Here is an 8,492-nt window from a genome sequence, read left to right as displayed (position 1 = left end):
ATCTCTCTCCCTTTCCACTTTCCCTCAGGGCAAGAATATATTACTATACCCACTTGAGTATATATGTTATTCCCTCTTTGAGCCAGTTCTGATGATAGTAAGGTTCACTCACTCCCCCACTCCTTCCCCCTCTTCCCCTTCCCACCATAAGCTTTTTTCTTGTTTCCTTCATGTGAAGTACCTCTCCCTAGTCCACCTCTCCCCTTCCCCTTCCCCCTCCCCCAGTCTATTCCTCCTACCCTTCAACCTTATTTTAAAGATATCATCATGGGTTAGCTAGGTGGCACAGAGGACAAAGTACCTGCCCTGGACCCAGGAGTCCCCAAGCCAAATATGGCCCCAGACATAAGATTTCCCACCCTGTTTGCCCCACAAAGAATAAAACATAAATTCTTTACAGATATCATCCCTTCATATTCAGTTCAGACTTGTGTCTTCTGTGAATTCCTTACTGAGAAAATTCTTATGAGTTTGAAGTATTATCTTCCCATGTAGGTATATACACAGCTTAATCTTTTAATATCCCTCATGAATTCTTTTTCCTGTTTACCTAGTATTTGAAAGTCAAATTTTCTATTCAGTTCAGGTAAGTTCATCACAAATATCTGAAAGTCCTTTTTTTATTGAAGTCCCATTTTTTCCTCTGAAAGATTATATAAGTTTTGTGGGTATGTGATTCTTGGCTATAGTCCCAGTTCCTTTGCCCTCTGGACCATCATATTCCATGCCCTCCAGTCCTTTAATGTAGATGCTGCTAGATCTTGTTTTATCCTTATTGTAGCTCCATAGTATTCAAATTCCTTTTTTCTAGTTTCTTGCAATATTTTCTCCTTGAACTGGGAACTCTGGAATTGGGCTATAACATTCCTGGAGGTTTTCCTTTTGGGATCTCTTTCAGGAGGTAATTGGTGGATTCTTTCAATTTCCATTTTACCTTCTGCTTCTAGAATATCAGGGCAACTTTCCCTTACAATCTCTTGGAAGATGCAATCTAAACTCTTATTTTGGTCATGGTTTTCAGGTAGTCCAATGATTTTCAAATGATCTCTCCTGGATCTACTTTCCAGGTCAGTTGTTTTTTCAAGGACATATTTCATATTGCCCTCTATTTTTAAAAATTAATTTGCATTTACTTTAATGAATCTTAGTTTCTCATAAAGTCATTAGCCTCCATTTCGTCAATCTAGTTCTTAGGCAATTATTTTCCTCAGACAGCTTTTTTAACCTCCTTTTCCATTTGGCTTTTCAAGCTGTTAAATTTTTCTCATAGCTTTCCCTAATTGCTCCCATTTCTCTTTCCATCCTTTCCTCCACCTCTCTAAATATTCCTTCAATCTCTCCTACTTTCTCTTCAAAGTCCATTTTGAGCCCTTCTGTGGCCTGAGACCAATTCATATCTTTCTTGGAATCTTTAGATGTAGGGGTCCTGAGGTTGTTATCTTCTTCTGAGGGTACACCGTGATCTTCCTTGTTGCTAAAGAAATTTTCTATTTTTCTCAACTTTCTTTGATTGCTCATCTTGCCATTTTTTACTTGACTTTTAACTCCCTCATTAAGTTGGGCCCTACTTCCAAGCTACACTGTCCCAACGTTTAGACGGTGCTGAGGGTTTTGATTTGAGGGCAGGTTGTTATCTCACCCAGCATGTTCTCTGCTGCGAAGGAACCTCAAGCCAACTTGTAGTTAACCAGCCAGCATAGTGCTGAGGTGGTTCTTAGCTTTGATGAGCCTGTGCCCTTCCCCAACCTGGGCCTCCTGCTACTCAAGATTTTTTCCTGGTTACCTGCTGGGGTAGGATAGCTGAATTCCTCCTCAGGTCCTGCAGACATCCCTATATTTTTCAACCCCCAGGCTAGCCAGTCAGCCCTCTCACCCAACAGTAAGCTTAGTTCCAGAAGACTCTGGTGTTGCAGCTGATATGGAGGCTGGGGTTAAGTTTCTCTGGAGCAGGGTGTTTGGGGTCTGTGTCAGCACAATCTCAGGGTTGGACTCTTTTTGCAGTTCAGTATTGCTGCCTTTAATCTGGAAAATAATCTCAGCCTTTTTTTTGTGGGTTTTGCTACTCCAGGGCTCGTTTTATTGCTGTTTTGGGGGTAATTGTGTCAGTTCTATGTGTTTAATGTCTTTCCTCTGCCATCTTGGCCCATTCCCTCATCACTTTTTTTAACTCTTCTAGGAATTCTTGCTGACCTTTGATCCAATTAGCATTTTTATTTAAGGTTCTGCTTGTAGCTGGTTTTAAATTGCCATCCTTGCTGTCTTTATTTTCCTTGGCACCATAGCAAGTTTTTTGGTAGTTCTTTGTTTTTTGCTTATTTTTCCAGAATACTTCTTGACTTTATGTTAAAAAAGAAAGAAAAATCTCACCTAGGTGTGAGAAGCTACTGTGCCAGACTTCAGGCTTTTTCATGCTACTGTTTTTAAAGCTAACTCTGGTGGTCTACACATTTTTGTTTCTTCCAAAGTTGTGTTATAATGGGAGAGGTGTGGTCACCACTCTCTTCATCTATTTTCTGGTTTTTACTCAGGAGTGGTCCCTACTTTTCTGTAGACTCAAGTAATAGTGTTCCTCTTACTCCAGGAACCATAACCAAAACATCTATTCTTTTTCACCTTCCTGTGACCAATTACCAGCAATTCTCTCCATCCTAGAACTGTGACCTAGAACTACTTATGAACAATAGAGTTGCCAATAAGCACTAGTTGCACCCAGTGCCAGCTAAGAGTTCCCCATAATCTCTTTCTGATCAATTGTCTGACTCCTCAGCCCCTTAACATCTTTGGGTTTAGCACTCCCAAATATGCTTTGGTCATTTCTGCCTCCAAGGCCCACCACAGCTGCTCTTGCCACACTCTGGGTCTGTGCCCAGCCTTGTGTTATAAACTTTTAAACCTCCCCTGTGGACCTCCTAATTTACCTTAGGGTGGAAACATTTCTTCCTTTGACCTGGCTATCACTACAAAATTTTGATTTGAAGCTTCATTTTAAAGTTGTTTGGAGGGAAATGTTAAAAATATTCAACTGGGTGCTGGCCTGTCCTCTGACACTATTTCTAACATCCTTAACAGAGATTTACATGTATTAGATAATAAATGCTTGTTTTCTTCCTTCCTCACTATATCTTTCCTTGGCTCATCTTTAGCCCCTTCAATCTATCTGTAAAACTGGTGCCAGAAAGACAAGGCTAGGTGTTCCTGGGTACCTTGTGAAGGAGCCAGGAAACAGACAGGTTGCCAGAGTGCTGATTACTCTCCCAGACATCTAAGAGGCATATTCACTACTAGAAAATAGACCAAGATGGATGCAGAACCATCCATATGGTAACATGCCCTAGGACAGATTGCCCAAGGGAAACCTAAGTCCAGAAGAGAGAAAAGGATGAGCAGCAGGGTGTATATTGGTTGGGGGAAGGGAGGTTACAGGTTACAACCTAGTAGAAGTCAGGGAGAGCAGTGGGGATCCAGCCCAGCTATCTCCACTCTGTCCATAGTCCTACCTGGGGACAGGAAGTTAGAACCAGCCACTGGGGTCTCCTGCCCTAGCTCTGGATATATAGGGAATGGATGCTGGCCATAGGAGAATGGCAGGAGAGCTCTTCATGCTATCCAAGGAAGCCAGGGCTATGGCAGTGAGATAAACAGTTCTCACCCAGGAAAAGCCCAGAAGGAGAAAAGGCACAAGTGGGAGAGCTAGTGGAAGTTTCCCCAGAGTGATTGGGTCCTGGGAATAAGGGAAGACCCTGCCTTTGGACAAAACAACCAGTCTTCCCTGCATTAGAGCCAGATTGGATACCAGCCCTTACAGGGCCTTATAGCCTATGTGGGAAATGGGCATAAACAGTATGACTAGAGCCCAAAGACCTCTCCCCCAGGGCCACAATACACAGCCCAACCTGACAGGCAGAGAAGTCAGGGTTTAAAGCATGGGGGGCACTCTCCAAGGAAATCCAAAGTCAGAGGTCAGATAGCCCAGGGGGGCATCATAGATCTCCTCCTTCCCCCAATGCCAAAGGTTGTGTCAGCAGCTCCTCTTCACAGCATTGGAAGCTTGGCCTGCCATGAAGACCACAGGAAGCCCACTAGGTGGGCTGAAGAGTCCACAGGTCAGTTCCCATTGCTCAAGCCTGAACTGGCACTGCTGTAATTCTGTTCACAGGAGGGGGGTGCCTCATAGGGGTAGCCCCATGTGCTGTAGTCCGGTGGCAAGATCAGGTCACTGGCAGTAAACACTGGCTATAGAAGGCACCACAGGGCCTTCAGCAAAGTAAGGAACAGTGGCACCACTGGACAAACAAAGGGGAGGTCATCTGGGGCCAGGTGAGCCATCCTTATGGCCAGACTCAAGACAGGTCTCAGGAAAGCTCAGGCCAGAGGTATAGCTTGTGAGAATTAGAATGACACCCCTGCTGGGAGGGACAGTGTGAGCCCTGGCCTGAAAAGAAACTATGTGACTTTGGTGTCTGGAAGTGAAGCATGACACCCGTGGGTACTGTCAATCAGTGCTACCAACCAATTGGCGTGGAGTTGTGTGTGAGGACGACCCTGTTTCCTTTTTCACAGGAGGCTTCTGGGAGAAGCAGCTGAGGAGCTAGGTCTTTTCTTTTCCGGATGGGGCTTGGCGGCAGAGACAGGCAGGATAGGAAGAGCAGGCAAATCTCATACTTTATCCATGTGTTTCTCTTTACTAACCCCTAATGTACTTTAATAAATACTTAATGCCCAAAGATTGGTGCTATATTTTTGCTAATTTAAGGCAACCACTCATTAGATTTTGGACATCACAGCTACAATTTTAGGCCCATACAAACTGAAGGGCCTTATTGACTGTTGCTGCTACTGTGAGCAGCTCTTGGTAGGGATGGAGGCATTGACCATAGGACAAGGCCCATGGGCTGCCCTGTCCAAGTCCTCAGGTGGTACAGTGGGCCAGGACCCAATAGACAGCAATACACTGCACTGTTGCCATTGAAAAGGGACAGACTCAGTGGGCAACTAGGTGGCACAGTGGACAAAACACCAGCGTTGGATTCAGGAGGACCCGAGTTCAAATCTGACCACAGACACTTGACACTCACTAGCTGTGTGACCATGGGAAAGTCACTTAACCCTCATTGCCCTGCAAAATAAAAAAGAAAAGAAAAGAAAAGAAAATTTAAAAAAAAGAAAAGAAAAGGGGGCAGACTCACTGTTGCTTCAGGTGCCTTCAGTGAGACCCAGGTCAAGTAGTCTATGTGGATGAAGCTACAGTCAGGCAGCACTGACTGTGGCAAGGCTGGCACCAGGATCTGCTCCTGCCACTGACTCTGCTTCCAGGACTTCACCCCTGAGCCTTCAACTTCTGCCATTGTCCAAAGATCATAGATCCAGTGCTTGGCCTTGTTGGAGACTTTCTGGAGAAGGCTGGCTATCACAGGCCCTGTGTCCTTGCAAAACTGGTTCTCAATATTTTCAAGTAGCTGAACTACCTGACCTACAACATACCCCATGATATCAGTGCTTGCAGTAAGTATGATATTCCCACTCTTCACCAACTTATAAGAGACTTCTTGGTAGTTGTGGCCTCATTGGGTTGTTCAATGTCTGGGAGGCTGTTCAGGTTCCCTGGGACCTGGCACCTGGAACCCTGGCCTCTGGCAAAAGCCCTGGCCAGGTTGGCCTGGCCCAATCTGTTTGGGATTCTCCTGATTCCTCCTGATTCAGGTTTCAGCTCTGTCATCCAACAGCCCAGAATAATCTTCTTAATATGGAGTTTTGGTTATGAGATTTCCTGACTCCAACAACATTACTATATGATAATTTTTTTTTACTAGACAAAATAAGCACTCCTAATTCTGTCATGCAAAGTGCTCCACATATCCACTTTAACCTTTCTTATGATATTACAAACTATCTTGTCCATACACTTTACATTCCAGAAAACCAGACTATTTGCTGTTCCTGAATGTCCTCCTGCCTCCTCCTGCTCAAGAGCCTATATCACCATCCCCTGGATCAGGAATTATTTTCTCCTAGGTTACCTATGATGAACCTCTCTAAAAATCCCCATGTTAACATCCTTCATTTCTTTTAAGGCTAATCAATGGCATCATTTCCTCCATGAAATTTCTCCTGATTTCTCTGGGTATAAGTGAGCTCTCTGAATTTGCTTGGACTTCCATACATTTATAATAGGAGTGTATTCCATGGTGCAGTGGGAAGAGCACTGACCCTGTGGTCAGAAAACTTGGATTAAAATCCTACCTCTGACATTTATTACCTGTTTAACCTTGTTCAGGTCACTTAATTTCTCTGGGTTTCAGTTATTTCATGTACTAAAGATGGGGTTAAACTAGATGACCTCTAAAATCTCAACTCTAGACCTACCATCCTACGCATTTTTCTTATAGCTATGTATATTTTACTTATCCCCTCTATATATCATATGCTCCTAGAGGACAAGGAGTATATCCTTAATCTTTTAGATTCCCAATTGCTAGCATAGTACATTTCATATAATATATGCTTAAAAGACATTTGTTGAATTGAAATGAATTAGAATCTAGGATGTAAATAAACATCCTAAAACTACTACAAACTATAGTCCTGGATTGGAGATAAGAAAAAGGTTTGTGGCTCTATACTAATTAATCATTTAACTTTAGTTCAGTTACTCAGGAGTTCTTGGACTCTGGGGGAGAAAAGATGCCGTTCAACCAGGTGATGATCATTAGAAGCACTTCCAGCTGCAAAGGTTTATGATTCTATATTTCACACTTTTAAGGGAAGTTGTATGGCATAGTGGAAAAAGCATTGGACTTGGAATCAAGGGACTACTGGGTAAAATTATATATCTGAAACATATTGACTATTAGCAAGTCACTAAACCTCTCTAAGCCTATTTCCTCACTTGTAAAATGAGTATATAATACTTATAAAACCTACTCAAATGGTTGATATGAGAATCTAATTAGTTAATTTATGTTGTTTTCCTAACTTTGAAGGTCTATCTAGATTCTCTACCCCTCCTCCTCCTCCTCCTCCTCCTCCTCCTCCTCCTGTTATTGCTACCACTGCTGCTGCTCCTACTGCTGCTACTACTACTTCTGCTTGGCACCACCTAGATAATTGCAGTCCCCAGTTGAATCAATTATATATCTTCTAATATTTCTGTTTTTCATTTTCCCTCCCTCCCTCTTTCATCCATCCTTCCTTCCTTCCTTCCTCTTCCTACTACAGTCAAGCTGTAAATGTAGGGACTACTCACATATTTGATACCAATACTGATTCAGTATTGCTCTATTTCTAACCTGGTCAATTTACCCCTTCTTAGGCAGCCTTGTGGCCACAAGTGCTCCTGGGCACTCACTTAATTGGTGACAGATTTATTGCATAAACTCAGTTAAATTTAATCTACTAGCTAATAGTAGGAAGTACATGAAACAGCAACTACATAGAGTTACTTGTGAATATCACATTACATTGCAATGGCCTACTGCACAGCATGTTCTCTTTGTACTATATACACATGAAAGTTTTCTGTTAAATAATTTCTGAGTCTTAAATGATTTACAAACTCTATGGCTAACTATGCATGCCAGTACATGCTAATATTCATCAAACTGTCCTTTTTCCAGTGCCTCCTGCACCACCTCGCCCAGTAGTATGCTTGTCTTTAAATTTAAAGTATCTGTAATTCAGTCTTTAGAAAATTATCATTAAAATTCCAGGGGAAGGTAGTAAGTACAAATTAGACACAGGGCTAGAAGTCAGTAAATCTGATCTCTAACCCAGATGCTGCTAACAAAAAGGTCCCAAAAAACTTATATTAGTTCTGAACTAATATAAAATTGTGAAGCATTCTGAAAATACAGAGTATTATAGAAGTGCTTACCAACAACAATATGTTATCTTCAAGGAGAAATCCATCATCTGTAACCACTGACTAATGGAATAAATATGTGTAGCCATTACTTACATATTGACAAGGCCAAAGCCTCTATATGTATTCAATCAGGCATGCTCTGGCTTAAAGGACAAGTATAATCGATGTTGACATAGACTGTGAGTTGAAAAGTAGTTGACCTACTGTGAGACTTGTACCTCCATTACATTACAGTCTTTAAGGGCTAAAGAGAAGTAATGCCAAAATGTTTTATGAGCTTTGGTTCAGATGATTCTAAGTGGTAGTGTTAGTTCTGTGAATTCAATATCCAAGCAGTATCAAACTTTTCCATTTCCTATAGAGTTACTTGACTGATCAGATGTTATCTAAAACCTGAAATTTTATCAGATTCAATCATTTCTGCCACATAAGGAAAAACAACAACTGGCATGAAGAATGTTTTTTATGTCTATTTTAAAAAATCATTTCTGGAAGAGATGATAGAATCATAGATCTAAAAGCTCAAGGAGATAAAATTTAATGGCTTAATTTTAAAGATAAGGAAAATGAGGAATAGGGAAGTTAATTAATTTGCCCAACATGACTAACCATAAATACAAGAGGAGGGCTT

At 41.8% G+C, this 8,492-nt stretch overlaps 1 pseudogene; it reads right to left on the bottom strand.

The window, feature by feature from the left end:
* Positions 1-4,104: 4,104 nt before the first annotated feature.
* On the bottom strand, positions 4,105-5,716 carry LOC122728828 (annotated as a pseudogene).
* Positions 5,717-8,492: the final 2,776 nt, after the last annotated feature.

Source organism: Dromiciops gliroides, chromosome 5, assembly GCF_019393635.1.
Source record: "Dromiciops gliroides isolate mDroGli1 chromosome 5, mDroGli1.pri, whole genome shotgun sequence".
Taxonomy (NCBI): domain Eukaryota; kingdom Metazoa; phylum Chordata; class Mammalia; order Microbiotheria; family Microbiotheriidae; genus Dromiciops; species Dromiciops gliroides.
Note: the sequence above shows the minus strand (reverse complement) of the source record. Positions and strands in the feature narration are given on the sequence as shown.